Source organism: Lissotriton helveticus, chromosome 4_1 (assembly GCF_964261635.1).
Source record: "Lissotriton helveticus chromosome 4_1, aLisHel1.1, whole genome shotgun sequence".
NCBI classification, from domain to species: domain Eukaryota; kingdom Metazoa; phylum Chordata; class Amphibia; order Caudata; family Salamandridae; genus Lissotriton; species Lissotriton helveticus.
The window spans coordinates 1,836,138,722-1,836,159,914 of NC_136063.1; positions in this window are offsets into that span (position 1 = coordinate 1,836,138,722).

Genomic DNA, 21,193 nt, shown 5'->3' on the forward strand with positions numbered 1-21,193 from the left:
CCATTGAGCGAGCACACAGAATCCCGGGTGGACGTCCCAAGCCCGTCGCCCCTTCGCCCCCATTAATTGCTCGTGTCCTAAATTTCAGGGACAAGGATGCTATCCTACAGCATGCAAGATCTGCACCCCCTTTGCAATTTGAAAATGCCACCCTATCCTTTTTTCCGGACATCACACAATTGGTACAGAGACAACACCAAACGTTTATGGCTGTTAAAAAGAAACTCAGAGACAGGGGTCTCAAATACACCATTATGTTCCTGGCTCGCCTCCGGGTGGAAACCGGGGGAAGGGCGTGGTTTTTCGACAATCCAGAAGTGGCCTCGGACTGGCTAGATAACCAAACCGTCGACGGCCCAGGAGAGAGGAACCGGGATGACGACCAAGAACTGCAGGACCAATAGAGAGACTTGATGGGCGTCCTTCTCATCTACATGAACACTTTCAGGTAACGAGGTCTATGATGCCCCATGGTTGGACACATACTCACTGGGCTCCATACGACACCAGCGAGGGTCAACTTGTACCAGCTGGGGACACTTGACTAACATATTACGGTCGTGGGGCGGGTAGGTGGAGTGTTGGCTTTCCTCCTCTATTCTACTTTTAGTTATTTTCTTGTATTAGGAATTGGGGGACAGGCACTCTGCCAGTTGTAATGGATAGTTCTAAGTCTAGAGGACAGGGAAGCAGGGAGGGGGGTTGTTGGGGGAGAGTTTGTGGCGTTTTTGCACTGTTCGTTTCTTCCATCGACACATGATTGCAGGCACAGCTAAGGCACTGGATAATCACTACCATTTTAATGCACACTCACTGGGGGAAAAGCTTTAGAATACAAAGCTGGAATGTTAATGGGCTGGGGGATAAAATTAAGCGGAGTAATGTTCTGCAGTATATAAAAAATCAAGGCCCGAATGTCGTGTTACTTCAGGAAACACACCTTATGGGTCACTCCTGCAGAGCACTGAACAGATTTGGCTACAAACTAGCAGCACATGCAGGGTTCACAACTGGTTCTAGAGGGGTGGGCATTATGGTGAGGAATGCGTTCCCCTTTAGTGAAGACTCTACTTGGACCGACGACAGGGGCCGCTATGTCAGGATATCAGGCTCCTGGGAGGGACGGACCCTTATATTGTTCTCCATATATATCCCGCCCGGTCTCCAAATGGCCACGCTCCAAGACCTTCATACGACTATTATCTCACTGCCAGAGGGACAGCTGGTGTTGGGGGCGACTTTAACTCGGTGTGCTCCGGCAAACTGGACAGACACCCTCCCCGTGTGTTGGGGGTCCTCCTCCTGTGGATTACCAGTCCTCCTTGATGCCATGGGACTAACAGATACTTGGCGCATGTTCAACCCCGAGACAAAACAATACACATTTCCTTCTGGAGCCCACCACAGTTTTTCCCGTCTCAATTATATCCTAGTTCCTAGCTCTCAAACTTCATACATCCAGGAGGTCCGCCACCTAGCCAGGGGCATCTCTGATCATTCACCACCACTTTAGATACACTTCCTCATAGACTACATGCGGGTGGGTCGTATCACCCCCATTAATCCTTGGCACCTCTTTAACCCTAAAATATGCAAAGGTCTCCTGACCGCAACAGATAGCTACTTCACTGAAAATGTGGGCACTGTGAATTCTTGACAAACACTTTGGGAGGCCTTTAAAACAGTACTCAGGGAGGAGGCCTTGTCCTTAATTTCAGGTTACAAACGAGAACAGCAGACAATCGAGATTCTCCTGAACTGCTTCACCAGCTCCAGCTCAAGCAGACTGAATACAAAGCTTTAATTACCGAGGCAGCTCGAAACCTGGTACAGGAAAAGCTCGTAGAATTTATGATTTTGGAGACAAGGCAGGTAAATTAATCGCCTGGCTGGACAAGCGAGAATGGGCAAGCAGACTGGTCCAGGTCCTCCAGGATGCCACAGGCATGGAAATAAAAAATCCCCAAGATATAGTTTCCCACTTTGCCGCAAACTTTGAAGCGGTTTATAGAGCAGGAACGTCACACACTGAAGTGGACTCCGCCGAGCTTCTTAAAGACATTAAACTACTCACTCTCGCCTCGGCTGACAAACAATTCATGGATAGTCCTGTGACCACGGACGAAATTGCTCTGTCTATCTGGTCGCTCCAATCCGGTAAGGCCTCCGGCCCTAATGGGACACCCAAGGAACTTTTTAAACTTTGTCCGGACAAATTCAGTCCACCTTAAAGCCATGTTCAAGGAAAGTAGGGAGTTAGGGGAACTCCCGCCTGACCAACGCATAGTTAACATAGTAGTCATACATAAGGAAGGCAAGCCAAAAGTGGACTGTGCATCATACCGGCCCATTTCACTTCTCAACGCTGAACCGAAAATTCTGGCAAAGGTTCTCGCCAATCGATTGGTTAAGGTCATATCAACCATCATACATCTAGATGGATCAGGTTTCCTCCCACACCGGAATACGGCACTAAATCTTTGCCGCGTTCATGGTGTGCTTGGCAGAGCAGATACGATACGCGAGCCTGCGGTCTTGGTCTCCTTAGACTCCACCAGGGCGTTTGATAGAATCGAATGGCCCTACCTCTTCGCCGTACTCCTGAAACTGGAATTTGGTCCAGAATTCATCAGTTGGGTCTGCCTCCTATATGCGGCACCACTTGCCAAGGTTGTTGTCAATAATAGGCAATCGGACACCTTCGGTCTGATCCGGGCCACCCTTGGTTGCCCGCTCTCCCCACTCTTATTTGCACTGGCAATAGAGCCGCTCATGGCCTGGATCCGGCAGGACCTAATGATCCAAGGATTTCGATGGTCGGCAGACTGGGAGGACCGGACATCACTCTACGCTGATGACATCCTACTCTATCTTACAAATCCTCGAAAATCCCTAATCGCCCTATTGGACATCCTGGCAATAGTCGGGAGTTACTCCGTATTTCAAATTAACTGGACCAAGTCTCACCTCTATCCCCTCTTTGGGGGAATACCTTCTCTGCCTTCCAACTGCCCAATCCAACTCAATAAATCTGGGTTTAAGTACTTGGAGATATTTATATCCTTGAACTCCACACTCATAATATAATCATAATATTCTTCCCCCTCTCCACCGCCTGTAGAGAGATATTGCCAGTTGGTGAACTCTCCCATTGTCTCTCCTCGGGAGGGCCGCCCTATTGAACATGATGTCCCTCCCCCGCTTCCTTTACGCCCTACAAAACTCATTAGACGTAGTCTCACTGGCTTATTTTAAAGAAATTGAACAACTCCTAAGGGAACTACTTTGGCAGGGGCCCCGGCGTATCGTCCTTAACATATTGACCCTGAAGTGGTACGACGGAGGTATCGCCCTCCCTGACATCAGGAAATATTACTGGGCCGCCTACTTGGCCGCCATTAAAAATGGCACCTATGGTATACGCCAGATGACCCTGGATACTGAATGGATAGATGGCTGCTCCCGGGTGGGAATTATTATAGAACACTATATTCCAAGCCTGCCCGTCCTGCTCTTACTGGTCCCACTGGTCATTCCATAACTTTTTGGCACACTGCTACCAAATCTCTGGGATGGGAGGATAAAGTGGCACTGGCCACTCATTTGTGGGAATCTGAGAGGCTGGGACACCTTTGGCAGGCAAAGGGATTCAACAAGTGGTATTTAATAGGCATTTCCCATGTCCAGGACATGTGGGAAAAAGGCGACATAAAAACATTTGCTTTCCTACAAGAACAACATGACCTGGCCGACTCAGAGCACTTCCGCTACCGACAAATACGATATGCCCTGCACTCGGCCCTCCCCACCGGCTCTTCCCCCCCTGAGTCTTCCCCATTGGAAAGTAGGATATTGGATGGCCACCTCCCAGAGAAGTCTATTTCTCTGATCTACAATAAGCTAATACACAACATGGAGGACCCCCTCACGCAGCTCCGACAAAAATGGGTAGCGGATGGTATTGAATTAGATGACTAGGACTGGCAGGAAACCGTATCATCCCCCAGAGTGGTGGCTATCTCTGCTAGACTGCGACTGGTCCAACTTAAAATTTTACACAGGATATACATGACGGGGCCTAGACTGGTATTGATGGGAAGGGCACCCACTGGAGACTGTCCTAGGCGGTGTGGCCAGCTGGGCACGTTCCTGCATATTATTTGGGAATACCCACATGCCCAGTCTTATTAGAAGGGAATCCATGGAGTGGTGGAGAAAGTTCTGGGGATTCCCCAGCTCCCGGAGGCACGAAGGTGCTTGCTCAACATTGGGGGCGCCCAGAGTTTAAAACACACACCAACCACAATGGACCACATTGGGCTTTATGGTAGCTAAAAGGAACATAGCTCAAGCTTGGGGGGCGGCCGCCCTCCAACGGTGAAAGACTGGAAAACTAGAATGGATTGGTGTATGTTCCATGAAAAGACTGTCTATGTGGCTCGAGGCTGCCCAGGGAAGTGGTCCCGGATTTGGGGTCCCTGGAACCGTTACTGAGGTGACATTTGCACCGCACCATTGCAACTAGCTCTCGATGATATGCATTCACCTTGATTTGCCTTCCAGTGTACATGGTGCCATGTTGTGATTTACTTTTCTGTGCCTGGCAAATTCATACATATTACTGTAAAGTATTTCTTAATATCAGAAGGCGATGACTGTTAATAAAAAGAATTGTTTAAAAAAAAAAAAAAGACACAATATTCAATATTCTCTAATAGCCCTGCTTTTTAAACGTCGTCTCTAATGGTCACTTCAGTCCAATGATGCTGGACTATAGGCCCCCATGGGGTGGGCAGGAGCCTTACTCGGTCTGCATGACTACTGGCCAAAGCACGTGTCTCAAGTTGCCTAGTGGGCGTCTATTATTTCACTGCGAAGACTGCGCTTTTTCTTGGCCTGACAGTCCTGTTCCTTCTCTGCTCTCAGGAGTGAGTGCCGTTGCTAGGTGATGAAGAGCACCTTACTTCTTAAGCAATAAATAAACAAATTAACAGTAGGATTTCTATTTGTCATTTTTCATGGTATCCTCCTGGCAGCTGTGGATTTTTACATGTATGCTTTGAATTAATATACAAGACAATCTAACAAGCAAGAACGATAGATTTTTAATTATTTTGCCGTGTGGTGTATGCGGCTTTTTTCATTCGTCCTTTCACTCTTTGTTGTATACCACACTTAAGTCCGTGCAAATACTGTTGTCTTCATTTTTGAAAACATACTCTGATGAAAGTCTTTAATCTTGTCAGGAACGGTATGGCTTCCAAGTCGCTTGCAGTGCCACAATGGGGATACATTTACAATTGCAATTACAATATTGTATGCAAGGCTACAGAAATTATGCTGAGGGGTAGCCCTAATAATGTACCAGGGTTGACTAAATTGTGCGGCAAAAAAGGGTAAATTATTGTGGCATAATATGGCACATTTTGTGATAGTATTACATTTTTAGACATGGTAACACTGTCTGGACAAATATGTCACCTTACTAGCATGCAGCAATAGCAATTGAAAGATGGCCAGTCAATCTATAAAAAAGAGCTTTCCACTGCAGCAGGGACACCTGACACCACATTTTTAGTAACTTTTGATCCGTTTGAGCTAAAAACACTGGGGCATATTACCAAGCAATAGCGATAATTATCGCTATTGCTTGGTTAGAGACAAAATTTTACCGCAGAGCTGCGGCGATTTTTATCGCAGATAAACCTTGGTATTACCAAGGTTTATCGCAAATGCGATAAAAAACGGCCGCAATGCATGAATATCGCTGAAAAGTCAGCGATATTCATGCATTACCTCCCATTGGATAACATGGCTAAGAACTGCTCAGGGCAGGTGTTAGCTTTTGGAGATATTCGCGCTTAGCGCGAATATCTCCAAAAGTTGGTAATAGGAGATAGCGATGTTAGCGACTGTTTCAATCAATCAATCAATCAATCAAAGCATTTATATAGCGCACTACTCACCCGGAGGGTCTCAAGGCGCTAGGGGAGGGGGGGGTCCGCCACTGCTCGAACAGCCAGGTCTTGAGCTGCTTCCTGTAGGCGAGGTGGTCCTGGGTCAGGCGGAGGTGGGTCGGGAGGGAGTTCCAAGTCTTGGCGGCCAGGTAGGAGAAGGACCTTCCCCCTCTGGTGGCTCTTCGGAAGCGGGGGATGGTGGCGAGGGCGTGGCCGGTCGATCGAAGCTGGCGTGTGGGAGCCTAGAAGTTGAGGCGGCTGTTGAGGTATCCTGGGCCTTGGTTGTGTAGGGCTTTGTGTGCGTGGGTGAGGAGACGGAAGGTGATTCTCTTGTTGACCGGGAGCCAGTGCAGGTCTCTCAGGTGTCCGGAGATGTGGCTGCGACGGGGGATGTCCAGGATGAGTCGTGCTGAGGCGTTCTGGATCCGCTGGAGTCTCTTCTGGAGTTTGGCGGTGGTACCGGCGTAGAGGGAGTTGCCGTAGTCCAGACGGCTGGTGACGAGGGCCTGGGTGACCGTCTTCCTGGTCTCGGTGGGGATCCACCGGAAGATCTTACGTAGCATGCGCAGGATGTTGAAGCATGACGAGGAGACGGCGTTGATTTGTCTGGTCATGGAGAGGGAGGAGTCCAGGATGAAGCCCAGGTTGCGTGCGTGGTCTGTTGGTTTGGGAGCGCTGCCAGTCGCTAACATCTTGGCACGCCCACTTTGCATGTCATTAGTGATAAATATCACTGACATGCAAAGTGGGGCCCAAGATGGTCGCTATCTCCTACTAGCTGTCGCTAACTCGTGTCAGCGACAGCTAGGTAATAGGGAGATAATTTTATCTCCGCTTTCTTGGCTTTTAAAGCCAAAAAAGCGGAGATAAACCCCCTTGATAATATGCCCCACTATTTCTATTTTCTAAAATCTGCAGATTTTTCCGTAAATGAAGGATAGTGTGCAAGTGCAGCAAACATAATTTTGCAGGAAAAGCTGCAGCCGCAAAATCTCATAACTCCAGTGACCCTGATTATATCGAATATCTGAAAGAGTATTTGAAAATCAAGGCTCAAAATATAGCTAATACACAGTCTTTGCTACAGACAACTCATTTTGATGGATCAACATAATATAAGAGGTGCATTTGTAGAGTGTACGTTCACCCGAGTGATATTTTAGTACTTTTGATGGATACCATTTTTTATTACTATTATCCACGGGTATTCATTTTATCAACCTCAGAAGGAAAAGTGGGGCCTTTGACCTTGGGGTCAGATACATATGCCTACAACTGATGCCTTAATTCAGCAAACCACCCAAGAAGAATATTCAACACTTCAGCGAAATAGCATTTTGCCTGCTGGAATAAAAATATGTCATTTTTAGCCTGTAGCTGTACCATTCTGCCACCATTAGGTGCAGCCGTAAGATGACTGCTTTACTTCACCTCATGGTAGTGCCAGTTCTGCACCCGTAAGACCAGACCTCACATATCTTGCATACTCTGTACTGGTGGTGGTAGAAACTACTTGTGCTGTTGGTTTTGGTGCAAACAAGGCCTCTTTATGCAGATAAATATATTGCTCTCTTTTGTGGCTGAGAATGGGATTTCCGTTACTGATGAACTTTACTACTGACTAAGATATGTATTATGAGATTAAATATCGACCCCACTGGGTCCTCCAGAAGCAACTGCAAGTGAGTCTTCTAGCGTTGTGAGTAAACACCAATAAAGCGGCTATGTCTCCTATGAGACTAACAAGCGTTTGTTGTTGTTGACACCTTTTTGCATGGCTGCCACATTTATTTTTTCCATATTATACGGGTGTTATTATTATTTACTTGTATTATTATTATTATTATTAGGTATGGCTCTCAGTTTGAGACTGTAGCGAAAATTCCATATTCTAAGTCAGGTTATTCAGTGCTGTGATAGGGAAAAATAAAAGTTTGCTACGCCATAAAAGAATTCCAGGTGCTCTGACATGCTCTCTAAGAGTCTGCCAGGCTCTCAGCTTTAATTGGGAGCAGAGAGCACTGCTTTGTGGTGGGAGGTGGAGGTGAATGACAGAGGATGGTTGTGGCGGCTGGCAGGAGGACAGGTAGGTTTCTTTTACCTTTGGAACAGGTAGGAGGGTCTATGTTATGCATGACTCCCCCACTAGTATCTCTATCTGTGCAGAGAATTTGAAAGCTGGGGCAGTTGAATTTGGGGGCCATACATAATATAAAATTAGAGATGGGTAAAAAAGTGAATAACAGGGATGATTTCCACCTTGGAGTTCTGAGTGATATAGATAACTGGCATTTTATTTTTTGTGTATTTGATGAAACATCCCAATTATTCACTGTTACATAATTATAATTCAATATTATTCTATATTATTATAATTATTATTATCATTAGTAGTAGTAGTAGTAGTAGTTGTAGTAGTACTGATGGTGTATTGTTTTACAGTTGTTATCGTTTTGTGGTTATTGTGATTATGATTAGTATTGCCATTGTTAGTATTATTGTTTTATGTTTATTGTTTATAATTACTAACGTGTAAGTTATGATTCGCTGATGGCATCATATATAGGACACACCTCTGAGAAGCATACAGTGTGTCACATGTTCACCCATAAAACTGCACTTGTCTCTGCTGACGGCTCCCCTCTATCACGTCTATTTGAACCAGAAAGTATAGAAACAAAGATACACTTATAATGGATAGCTGATCAGTACTGGCAGTACTGTCAAACCTCCACTCAGGGTCCCCTTGGACCTACTGGACTAATTAACAATCTCCAGCCCCAGGTAGGCTGGAGGACCGAGTGTTTTTTCAAGGCTGCCCTGGATGAGGAATCCTCAGTTCTGAAAGCTTTCGTAAGGGAGTAATTCACAATTATCATTAAACAGCTTATTATTGTTTTGTGAGAAATTCTGCTATAAAAGGAATCCATAAGCCCAACTGCAACTGAAGTTTTCACGTTTGGAAACAGAGCTTTGGATCTACCACTGGTGCATAGTTGAAGATACCAGAAGTGATCAACCTGTGCCACCCTGCTCCTCCTTTATCCAGGCTAATTTACCTGGTATGTTTTCCTATGCAGGAGATTCGCTTCATTGCAGATAATCTATGATTTTTGCATATTGCTCATCAATAGGGTGCTAGAACCCATTGTACTCGTTTTATCATTGATGACTACCCACGTAATGACCTGTCATGTTATGTTATTCGGCCCTTTTTATTCGCAACTAAGTGAAGAGACTACAAACTGACTTACCCTGTTTAAATCAAAATAGCTCCTCATGACTGAGACAGCCAATCACAGAGTGCAACAGGAAAATTTGAGAACTAAGAACTCAGACCCACACCCACACCAACCATTCGTGTAACCTTTGCATCATCCTCGACAGTGAACTGACCATGGAATGACAAGTCATTGCAGTTGCCTCTTCCTGCTTCCACACCCTTTGCATGCTCTGCAGATTCTTCAGGTAGATTCCTTTTGGCAATGATCTATGTGTCGGCATCTTCACTCAGCTCCTCAAAAGACCCCAAACCCTACAGAATGCTGCAGCTAGACTCACCCTGGACCTCACCACCTCGGAAACCTCCCCCGGCTGCCCATCCAGAAGAGATGCCAGTTCAAGAGCCTCACACACGCCTACAAAGCTCAACATGATCAAGGACCAGCCTACAACAACCACTGACTGAACTTCCATCTACCCGCACGACATCTGCGCAACTCCTCACTATCCCGTGTGCACACACCCTGCATCTGTCGCAGCTGCAGCAGAGGCCACTGCTTCTTGTACATCGTTGCTGAGACCTGAAATAACATGCCCCTCCATCTTCGAACAACACCCTCCCTGGCGGACTTGAGAAACAAATTCAAGACCTGGCTTTTCGACTGAGACTTCGCACACACAGCGTCCACATACCTCAAGGGGTGACAGTTCTGTGCAATACAAATGCTGATTGATTGAGGTATTGTTTAGAAGCATGAGGGGGTGGGGTTCCCCCAGCGGTTTAAGGGCATTAACAAACTATGGGAACTGTGAGCTCGAGTGCAGTGAGCATGGGGACAGGATCAAAGACTTGGCTAAAAAGAACAAAATATTCTATTTTATGGTCTTCCACCTTCAGGTAACTTCATATAAAATAACACATCTTAAAATTAAAATAAATCCATGGTAATGTAAATGTAATGTAATGTAAAAAGGATTTATAGAGCGCAGCATACACCGGACGGTTTCTTGGCGCTGTTCACTAAATCAGGAAGAGACAAAGAAGGGAGGGTAGGGGAGCTTATGTATAAGCACAACGGAAGAGGTGAGTTTTCAGGAGAGACCTGAAGTGAAGGTAGGAAGAGGAAAGTATAAGTTCCGGAGGGAGAGAGTTCCAGAGTGAGGGGGCCAGAAAGGAGAATCTGAGGCCTCCGTGCTTTTTGCGCCTAAACCTGGGCGTCTGAAGGAGAGCATGGTGGGAAGATTGGAGGGGTCTGGAAGGGACGTACGGGTGCAGAAGCGACGAGATGAAGGAAGGGCCGATGCCGGCCAGGGATTTGTGGGTCAAGCAGCCTAGTTAGAATTGACAACGCTCTGATACAGGAAGCCAGTGAAGGGCTTTAAGAAGGGGACGGACGTGGTGATATTTAGGTTGGTGGTAAATGAGGCGTGCTGCTTGATTCTGTATCAGCTGAAGTCTTTTGATCTGGTATTGCGGGATGCCTGCGTATAGGGCATTGGCATAGTCCACCCGAGAGATGACTAATGCCAGCAACGTCAGGGTGAGGGCTTCAGTGGTCAGAAAATGGGCTATTTTAAGAATTTTTCTGAGCTGGTGAAAACAGGAAGACACTGTAGCACTAACCTGATGTTGCATGGAAAGATCATGAGAAATGTAGACCCCCAGACTTTTTACCTTGTCAGCAGGGCAGGGGGAGGGGCCAAGGGCAGGGGGCCAGAAGGTGGAATTCCAGGGGTTGGATGGGCCTCCGACAAGAACAAGCTCCGTCTTGTCGGGATTAAGTTTGAGATGGTGAGTGCCCATCCAATTGCTGATATGACAGAGGGTAGACTGGAAATCCTGAGCCGCATCCTGCGAGGAGTCAAGATTGAAGATGAGCTGAATGTCATCTGCATAGTAAAATGCAGTGACATTCCTTCCCCGGAGGGAGCGGATCAGGGGGGTAAGGTACAAATTAAAAAGAAGTGGGGACAGAGACGAACCCTGTGGCACACCGCAGGTGAGTTTCATCCTGTCAGCTGAAAAATGGGAGAGTCGGACAGATTGGTGGCGGTTCGTCAGGAATGAACGGACCCACTCAAGGGCCGTCCCTTCGATACCAGCCTCTTTGACACGGTCGACCAAAATGGTATGGTCGACCGTGTCAAAGGCCGCGGACAGATCCAGAAGAATCAAGGCTTGATGGGTGTTAGAATCGGCGCCTCTACGAAGTTCCTCCATTACAGAGAGAATGACCCCCTCTGTCGAATGGGCGGGCCTGAACCCGGCCTGCTGGGGGTCCAGGAAGTTGGAGTCCTCGATAAAAGAGCTGAGGATACTAGTTACATACGTCTCGAGTACTTTGCCCAGGTAGGGAAGAAGGGAGATGGGGCGAAAGTTGCCCATAACCGTAGGATCGGCAGTGGGTTTTTTTAAAATGGGAACTACCTCTGCGTTCTTAAACTGGCTGGGGACCTCACCGCGCAGAAGAGAACTGTTCAAGAGGGCCAGAGGGGGGGTGGGGCAGGCTGAGAAAGCAGCCCGGAGAATCGCGGGAGGGCAGCAATCTGTGGGGGAGCCAGAGGAGACTTTGTTAAGCAAGGCGATAAAAACGTCTACTGATAATGGGGGGAACTGAGTCAGAAAGTGAGGATTGGTGGAGGGAGCAGCCTCAGTGAGGGGTGTAGTCGGGGGTATGGAGGAGATACTGTTTTTGATTTTGCTAATTTTTTCTATGAAGAAGCAGTTGAGGGAATCGCAAAGTGCCTGAGATGGAAGGGGTTTGATGGTCACCCTATCTGGATGTGAGAGTTCTTCTACAATGGCGAAGATGTCTTTAGATTTTTGCGCAGAGTTGAGGATTTTGGTGGAAAAGTAGGTGGTTTTGGCGGCTGAGATTGCTCGTTTATATTCTCCCAATGATTTTAGAAAAGGTGGTTTTTCTAAGGGATCATAATTTCTACGCCAGCGACGCTCGGCTTGGCAGAGACCGAGTTTTAAAGATTTAAGGTTGTCAGAGAACCAGCGATGTGCGTCGTGAGGGCGCTTGGTTCTGATTAGCTTGAGGGGGGCGACCTTGTCACTGGTGGATTCTAGCCATTTAACGAGTGCAGCTGCTTGGGAATCGATGGAACCGGAGCTGGGCAGAACTGACGATGTTAAGGAGGTAAGGAATAAGTCAAGGTCAGCTTTGTTCCAGTTTCTAGCCAAGAGGCTGGTGCCTCGGCTCCGAGGGGGCGGAGGAGGGACCAAGAGAAGGAAGGAAATTAAGTGATGGTCTGACCAGTGACAAGGTGAAATAATGAGTGATTGAATATCAAGATTATAGGTCCACACTTGGTCCAGGATATGGCCCTTGGAGTGAGTGGGTGAGTGAACGTGTTGAAGACCATTGAGCCCAGTTAATAAATCAGTAAAAGCCAGGGATTGCGGATTAATTGTAAGCTGGGAAAGCAAGTCACCAAAGTGAGAAGAGAAATTGGGCATGGATTGGGGGGGACGGTATACCAAGACACAGATTAGGGGGGATACAGAGGAATCAAATCTAATAGCTAGGCAGTCCACCTGAGGAATAGTGAGTAGAGAGAGGGAAGTGAACCTGAGGGGAAGTTTGATAATGGCAGCTACGCCGCCTCCTGGTTTGTCAGCAGGCCGATTGACTTGGAGTATGTAATACCCCGGAGGGATGGCGGCCAAGATGTCAGGGGACGAGTCCTCATTCAGCCAAGTCTCGGTTAGGAGAAGAACGTCAGGTCGGTCTGAGTCCAGGAGGTGGAAGATGTCGAGTTGATGGCTAACTAGTGATCGAGTATTGAGATAAATAATTGCTAATTCCATGTTAGCGGATGTCTGAGCGGGCAAGGGATTGGGAGGAGGGAAAGAGACTATGGGTTCAAAGGTGGGGAGGGACGGGATAGTCTGAATTTCAGGAAAGGTGCTGCGGGCTTGGTAAATACCTAGATGATGCAGGCGTGAAGAGGTGGTAATGTCCAATGGCCGGAGTGAGTGTAGAGCAATTATGTCCCCGGAAGCGTAGGAGGTGGTGAATTGGGTGGAAAGACATGGCCCGGGCCCCGGTCGGCCGCGGACGGGCGCAGACGGGCTTGCCCTAGGCGCACCTTCGGCGCGCAAACGGCGCGCGCGCTGCGCTCGTCCGCTGCGCTTCCGGTATGGACACATCCTATATGCTGATGGAAAGGCGGAGTAGGAAGGGGCATGGCCTAAGTGAGTGGGCGTGGCCTCTACACCGCGAGGAAGGCGGCAGTTCTAATCAAGCCCAGCCTCGCCCGCTGCAGCGCTAAAATCCGCTGTTCAGGGGTCTTGGGTGGCAGGCAAGTAAGCAAAGATCACAAGTTTTACAAACAATTCAATTTTAAAAACGAGCAAGAAAACGTGCCTCCCGGCTGTGCCTCAGGAGATTTAATGATTCCAGCAGCGCTAGTACTCAGCGCCTTAAGTACGCTGGCGAAAAAGGGGCGTGGCCTAAGTGAGTGGGCGTAGCCTCTACACCGCGAGGAAGGCGGCAGTTCTAATCAAGCCCAGCCTCGCCCGCTGCAGCGCTAAAATCCGCTGTTCAGGGGTCTTGGGTGGCAGGCAAGTAAGCAAAGATCACAAGTTTTACAAACAATTCAATTTGAAAAACGAGCAAGAAAACGTGCCTCCCGGCTGTGCCTCAGGAGATTTAATGATTCCAGCAGCGCTAGTACTCAGCGCCTTAAGTACGCTGGCGAAAAAGGGGTGTGGCCTAAGTGAGTGGGCGTGGCCTCTACACCGCGAGGAAGGCGGCAGTTCTAATCAAGCCCAGCCTCGCCCGCTGCAGCGCTAAAATCCGCTGTTCAGGGGTCTTGGGTGGCAGGCAAGTAAGCAAAGATCACAAGTTTTACAAACAATTCAATTTTAAAAACGAGCAAGAAAACGTGCCTCCCGGCTGTGCCTCAGGAGATTTAATGATTCCAGCAGCGCTAGTACTCAGCGCCTTAAGTACGCTGGCGAAAAAGGGGCATGGCCTAAGTGAGTGGGCGTGGCCTCTACACCGCGAGGAAGGCGGCAGTTCTAATCAAGCCCAGCCTCGCCCGCTGCAGCGCTAAAATCCGCTGTTCAGGGGTCTTGGGTGGCAGGCAAGTAAGCAAAGATCACAAGTTTTACAAACAATTCAATTTTAAAAACGAGCAAGAAAACGTGCCTCCCGGCTGTGCCTCAGGAGATTTAATGATTCCAGCAGCGCTAGTACTCAGCGCCTTAAGTACGCTGGCGGAAAAGGGGCGTGGCCTAAGTGAGTGGGCGTGGCCTCTACACCGCGAGGAAGGCGGCAGTTCTAATCAAGCCCAGCCTCGCCCGCTGCAGCGCTAAAATCCGCTGTTCAGGGGTCTTGGGTGGCAGGCAAGTAAGCAAAGATCACAAGTTTTACAAACAATTCAATTTGAAAAACGAGCAAGAAAACGTGCCTCCCGGCTGTGCCTCAGGAGATTTAATGATTCCAGCAGCGCTAGTACTCAGCGCCTTAAGTACGCTGGCGAAAAAGGGGCGTGGCCTAAGTGAGTGGGCGTGGCCTCTACACCGCGAGGAAGGCGGCAGTTCTAATCAAGCCCAGCCTCGCCCGCTGCAGCGCTAAAATCCGCTGTTCAGGGGTCTTGGGTGGCAGGCAAGTAGGCAAAGATCACAAGTTTTACAAACAATTCAATTTTAAAAACGAGCAAGAAAACGTGCCTCCCGGCTGTGCCTCAGGAGATTTAATGAGGGGGATGCACTGTTTTATGTTATGAAACCTTTATTGGATAATGTGATTACTGCTGTTTGTGTATGTAACAGAGAGCCACAGAACGGAATTCTGGTTGTTGGAGTGAAGAATGGTAACTTGTGTGTTTTTAGTGTTTGTGATCTCCAAACCTATGACAGAAAGTACTTTGAACATGTAAGTAATTATTTTAAGCTTGTGTTACACACAAAATAAAAGAGGCTGCCACAAAATGTGCGAAAAAGATTTAATTATAAGTCTGATAAAAGTGCTTCTAAAATATAGATTTTAGTAATAGACTGAACCCTGTGTAAACATTTTCATATAACTTTTAAAATCATGCACTCCTCAGATCAATCGGTTACACCCTTGCAATAGCCTCTAAAGGAATTTGTCTTTGTACTCACAAAGCTTCAATAGAACTCCGTCAATTAAAGCCAATGCCGACTTCCAAGCAGCCTTTACATTTGCAGATTAACCAATTGCACACATTTACATTTCTTTCAGATAGCAGATACTCTGGCAAAAAACTATTCCACTATCCAGCGTTTACAGCGCAAGTCGTTGTAACGACTTGCATTGTAAAAACAGCGTTGCAATGGCACGCGTGTTTAAAGCCCGCGTTGTAATGCCATACAACCTTAACTGTCTGTCTCTCCCTGACTTCATAGCACTGGATACTCCCTCCCGTTCATTTCAGCTGAGGCATGTTAACTTTAGGAATTGACCATCCCGGGATGGTTGTCTTTTAAGAATATGTAGGGGGCATATTTTTGCCAATTTAAAAAAGCATAGGCACGTCATGCCTCCCAGATTCTGCCCACTTCGACCTCTTGGTACCCCAGTCCAGGGGCGGCCATAGACATGTGCAAGCTGTGCACCTGCACAGGGCCGCCAAAACACCGTGCCCGCCATGCCAATATATATCCTTAATATAATAATCCCCTGAGGAAGGATACATATTTGCGTGGCGGCCCCTGGCAGGGATTTGGCGGCCTCTGGCTCTGTTCCACTTCCAAACACCCTGACCCCCACCCTCTCTTCACTGGCCTCCACACCTGCGTTTCTCCGGGGGCCCCCTACCTACGCTCCCTGCCTAGGGCCGCCATGAGCCTAGAGCTGCCCCTGCCCGGTCTGTAGCCGTAAAGGTTGTAGGGTGCACCATGCCTTTAGGGATAGTCAGCAGTCATGTGCCCTGCTTTCTCCTCTAATGCAGCCATTATATTACAAGTATATGAGTCCTGCTGGATTCAGATCAACTTTCACACAGTTTTATGTGAACACATGATTATATTCTTTTTGTAAGTTGCATTTGATTTCACTTACTTCTTTACAAGGCAGACCACATAGTTTGTCCACATGCCGTCCCTGGTGAAGGGAGTACTCCCAAAATGCATAGGGCACAGAGAAATAAATCTACCTGCACAAAAGTGGTATCTCGAAAGTGATCGTATGACAATAAATAGGTTCAAATTGGAATACTATAATTAACAAGTGAATTTGTTTTGAAGGTCAGCAATAATTGAAGCAATTTTGTGTAAAAATTGGTGAGGCATGTCCCAATTCCACTGACCATATTTTAGCCTCTTTATCACAATAATGCTCTGTAACAGCCCTTCCGTTGGCTTTCTACTTTTTGGCATGGCAATTTAAAACTGGTTCGTCACAAATAACAAGAGCTGAAGTAATGCGGACTATGTGTCCATCCATGCGACCCACTTTCAACCCATACCACTCACAACCCCATGATAAGAGTACAGTTAGTTTTGAAATGCTGAAGTAGCCATTGTGATTGCCTCTGCAACACGTGACAGATCCTCTCTCCTCACACACAATCTTCTTCTTGCCAGAGGTGGGTGGATTGGACTGTATCTGATCACATCCTCTACATGCACTAAAACAATGTAAAACTATTATGTGAATACCTTCTCTTAAACCAAACAATGCTCCTAGGCTGTGCCCAAACACTGTCATATATTGGCAAGCCCATATTCTTGCATGTGTAATCTGAAAGAATATAGTACTGTTTATAGTCTCTTAGAATTAATTTGAAGTTGAACTGAGTATAATGCTGATTGAAATTGTCTTCTAACTAAGCAACTTAACACATTTAAAATGTTATTATGTTAGCAAAGAAAATTACAGTGCCTGAACAATTAGATCGATTATACCACAGAATATTGAAAATAGGAATATAGTGGTATCATAATATCATAGACAAAGTATTAAAAGTTAAGTGCATATTGAGGAAGTATCCATTTACTATTCTAAATTCCACATCAGTGCACCTTGAAGATATATATCACACCAAGGTGTATCTATGTGGAGATGGGTACAGAAAATCTATACATGCTTACCTTTCGATATTTTGTCCCTCAATAGTCTGTTTACAATATTAAGATGCCATGATACAAAGGCTTATGTTTATGCATTGGTTCATCAGAACTCTTTATAGGGTGAACTGACACCTTATTCTATTTTACTCCAATTTAATGTAGCTCAACGAATCTCGCTTACTGTACTATTACAATATTATCTGTGATTTTAACCAATATTGTATTTTTCCTTATAATGAAATATCAATCATTGAATTATATTAACTTTTAATGCTGATATTTAGGGTCTCATTATGATGGCGATGGGACCGCCACCGTCAGCCCGTCTGTGGCGGTCCCACTGCCATTGGAGCCCGCATTACTGCCTGCCACATTATGATGGCGGGCACATGCTTGTCGGTCGGAAAGACCGACCGCCACGGATCCGACGGAGGGAACCGCAATCCCTCCAATGGTAGTGGTGCATGCCAGGCACTGCCAAAGGGATTACGTTGTCCCTTCCCGCCGGCATCTTAATGGCCGATTACCCGCCATAAAAAGACAGGCGGTAAGGGAAATTGAGGGCCTGAAGCTGGCCCCCTTCCCCCTGGCCCTCAGACATGGGAGCTGGGGGCACTTGTAGTGCCTCCCTACATATCGCTGCACCATGTGGCAGGCACCATGCAATTTTTTTTTTGTACTACGGCGCGTGTGCTGCGACCGTTTTTAAGGCGCTTGCATTGTAATTCACTTGACGGGACCGCCAACAGCAAGTCCGGAGGTTCCATTACCGATATGATGGTTGTCGGACAAAAGTCCGACCGCCATCATAATGAGGCCCTATATACTTAATTAATATGAATGACTATACTAAAAGTCTTTAATGATTTTATTGCTATGTGTTGGATGTAGATATTTGCTCCTCTAAACTTCTCATTGTTGGTGAATAAAGGTACATACAATCAGTCGCAGGGATTATTTAATGATTAAACCCGAAGATTAAGATATCGAAAACCCAGACACAATTCCAATCTAAGTCAGCCAGAAGCCTAGGGCAAACACTTCTACCTGCTTCTCAATGGATACCAAAGAGACTCCAGTAAGTCCATCACCATCAAAGCTTTTCCATCATTCTAATACACCAATAGTACCAATAAACAGTCTTAAAGACATGCAGAGTATAAGAGGCCGACAACTCAGACTGGGCACTTGTATTGCCACCATATACTTGCTTACATCATCACAGAGCTCTGATGCATTCACAAAGTACCTCTCACACTCACAAAAATCAATCAGTTTTAAAACAAAATTGCAAACTATAATTAGGTCTCGATGGATGTTTTACTTCTTAGTGAGACAAAAATGAATGTTACATTGTTAACATCTGATTGAGAATACTTTGACCTGACTGGGCCATCTGGAGCAAGAATAATTAATAAGTCTTTTACAAAATATATGCATCAGTGCAGAATTAACTGAAAAAGCATATGAGTTATTTTAGTCAGCAAAATCCCAGCAAACACTAAAAAAGAGCACACTGGTTATTTGTACTATTTAGATTTATTTTACATTATAACTTCTTTCACTTGTTGTAGTAAAACAAATGAGTACAGCATGTTACACAAAAAGAGCCAGTCTATCAGTCCTGAACAATGGATATCCTGTAAAGGGGATTTGCTTTGTATGTTTCACATATTTTAAAATGGTTGTCTTAGTAATGGAAGTGGAAAGAGTGTACAAGTAAGTAGGATATATAAACCAGACTTTATTTAACACACAAAGGGAGTCCATGGGAATTTGGGGGTGGATTGAGAAATGGCCAATTTATAGTCGTGTGGATCTTTCTTTAGAGAACTTTTCCAGGTCCCTCTGCTTCCTCTAAATTCCTTTGCCCCACTGTCCCTCGCACCCTTTCCCCTTTTTGGGGGGTCAAAAACCATGGTTGATGAAGGAGCTGGCCACCAACAGGAGTGTGGCTTTAAACAGTATGTTGAAATTGCATTAGACAGTATACTTCATGCTAGAGATAGGTCTCTCCAGGGCCAGTGACGTTGGCCCCCTTATGCCTCCAGAGAACTAGTTGGGGGAAGACCTGGACTTCTGTGTCCCAGCAAGAGGAGAGGGGCACCAAGAGAAAGGAAAAGGAGAAAGATGGTGCACGGAGACAGTGAAACCAGCTCCCTGGAGAGTGCACCTCTGTAGAGGCTCGGTGGCCAGAATTATACAGCTTGAAAGGATTTCAGGTTTGGCCTCCTGCTAGAAAGAGAAGCGTATAGTGCTTTGTAACAATTTCTCCTACTTACTCCAAGGGTGAGCCAGTGCCCGGGGAGTCGGCACAACTATCATTAATGTATTATTGAGTAGGGAGGTGTTCATGGGAGCTTGCGCCATCCCAGAGCCTCTGTGGCCAAATGCCTCTGGGGAGGGAGGACCCATGCATGCCCCTCTACTCAATAATTACTCTCAGGGAAGGTACTGAATATTATAAAGCAGTCCCCTGGATGGAGCTTTAGCTCTACCGCTTCGTAATGTAGGGAGCTCTGGAGGTTGGTCCCATGGCTACATTTTATGTGACCTTAGTGTAAATACTGGAAATTCGAGATGAAAAAGACACGGAGTAGTAAATCTTTTGATAAAAAATTGCTTTAGTTTTTATACTGCTTATGCAAGTCGAATGGGTTCAAATCAACAATTACTGGTGGGTACACAGCACTAGACAAATGAAATATGAAATTGTGAAATCAAACTATAATTAATTTGCAGAAAAAGTCCAATACTAGATCAATCAAAAGATGACAACTATTTCTTCATAATAAGACAATCATCAAGGTAAATTAATCAAGAATCAAGAGAAGGACTGTGTGGTCGACGTTTCTGTCTTCAGTAGAATAAATCCTTAAGACCTTCTTCAGGACAGTAAAATAGATAAACAGTTGTGACCCTTCACAAGAAAGTCCAAATGCGACTTTATAGGTCTCCACCTATATAGGGGTAGGTTTCTGTGGAGGTATTAGATGTTTTTGTTTTTATTTATTTTTTTGTTTTTTATTTTGCCAAGCCATTAGACAGCTGCTCATGCTTATTCAACCGTCACGATATGTATGGCACAGTCTTTGTGATTCTTCAAATTTTCAACGAGCGTTTTACGCATTGAATGTCGGTCTTCACAGAGGGCGGCATCCAAAATGACCTTGACTTTATACTGTTTACATTAGCCCAAGCCCGCAAGGGTAGATTGGGTTTCCCCACTCCCTTATACTTGTTGTGATACAGCAATTGAGGATGTGATGAGCAGTGCAGCAAAGCGATGTTTGAGGTGTTTTGTGCTGTTGAGAGTATAGTGTATGGAGTATGTGTGAAGTAGTGTTTGCAGCAGTGAATGGTGGCATAAGATGGTATGTGATGTGGTGCAGCTGTGTTCGTAATGCGTGGTTGGCAATGTTTGGTGAGTAATTATGTGGTAGGCTTGTGGTGTTGGAGGTATGAGGAGAACTTATGTGGATTCTTTTGTTGGCCTTAGGACTCTGAGCACTTTACCACTGCCAACCACTGCTAAAGTTCATGTGCTTCTCCCCTAAACATGGTGACATTGGTGTATACCTGATCGGCATATTTGTTGTAATGGTAAGTGCCTTGCAAAGTGGTATACCATGTACCCAGGAACTGTACTCTAAATACTACTTGTGGGCTGCAGCACTGATTGTGCTACCCACAAAAGTAGCCTTTCAAACCTGTCTCAGGCCTGCCACTGCAGGGCCTGTGTGTGTAGTTTACTGCCACTTCGACTTGGCATTTAAAACAACTTGGCAAGCCTTAAACTGCCCCTTTATTACATATAAGTCATTCCTAAGGTAGTCCCTAAGTAAACCTAAGATCAGGGTGCTATGTAAGTAAAAGGAAGGACAAGTACCTTTATGTTTTGTATGTCCTGGTAGTGACAAACACATTATTTTGTTTTTCACTACTGCGATGCCTACCCCTCTCA